The sequence below is a fragment of the Chrysochloris asiatica genome, unplaced genomic scaffold (assembly GCF_000296735.1).
Source record: "Chrysochloris asiatica unplaced genomic scaffold, ChrAsi1.0 scaffold00213, whole genome shotgun sequence".
NCBI lineage: Eukaryota > Metazoa > Chordata > Mammalia > Afrosoricida > Chrysochloridae > Chrysochloris > Chrysochloris asiatica.
The window spans coordinates 3633180-3634274 of record NW_006408731.1 but is presented as its reverse complement, the minus strand read 5'-3'; positions in this window follow the sequence as shown (position 1 = coordinate 3634274).

Genomic DNA, 1095 nt, shown 5'->3' with positions numbered 1-1095 from the left:
AGGTTGGTCTGCTTGTCCTTTCAAGAGGGAATTTCCCATCTCTGGAGATCTGGATGTGGTTCAGGCTTCCACCTATAGTCTTATGTATTGCAGAGGATCCGCAGGAAGCCTCCTTCACTGGGCACTGCAAATACCTTTTAAAACAACATAATAGATGACTATACACATGGACCTCACCAGATGGAATACACAGAAATCAAATTGACGACATCTGTGGAAAGAGATGGTAGAAAAGCTCCAAAACAAGGCCAGGGGCAGACTCAGGAACAGACCATGTATTGGTCATATGCAAGTTCGGACTGAAGCTGAAGAAAATTAAAACAAGTCCATGATAGCCAAAATACGACATTGAATATATCCTACATAAATTTAGAGATAATCTCAAATAATCAACCTAAGGAGACCAAAAGGGTAATATTTGCCTAAATACAAAGCTTAGAAGGCAGGAAAGCGCAAATGGATACAGGGAACCCAGGGAGGAAGTGGGAGGAGAGTGTTGTTACATTGTGGAGATTATAACCAAATGTCACGGAACAGAATGTGTATAAATTGTTAAATGGAAAATTGGCCAGGGCCATAATTAATTAAGGAATAAAATAAATCAATTGAGACATATTAATTGAGGAATATAAATAAATGAGACATGGGTGTTGCAGACCGTGTAAGACTAGTCAGAGGTTCGAGGCCCTCTAGGGCCGAGTGTAACAAATGAGGCCACTGGCAGTTAATGACAAATTGCTTTCATCTTAATATTCAGGTATATATATTAAATTAATACACTGGAGCCTTTGACAATCCACAGATAAATGTGATATTTTCCTAAAGCTGAGACTAAAGGTTGCAAGGTTAAGCTTTTCTCCAAAGGATTAACTAAAAATATCTTAGCTACTTCACAGCTCTTTTTTCCATAGACAAAGAACCCATCCACCCTAATCCTTTTCCAGATGCAGCCCATTCACCTGGGCATCTCGAGTCCTCCTGAAAACCTGGCTCAGGAAGCCGAAGCAGCAGCACTCCGCCCAAGCTTTTGTCTTTATCTCTCACCTTCCCCCAACTGACCTCAGGGGCTATAGATATGTTAATTGAGCCTGAGAA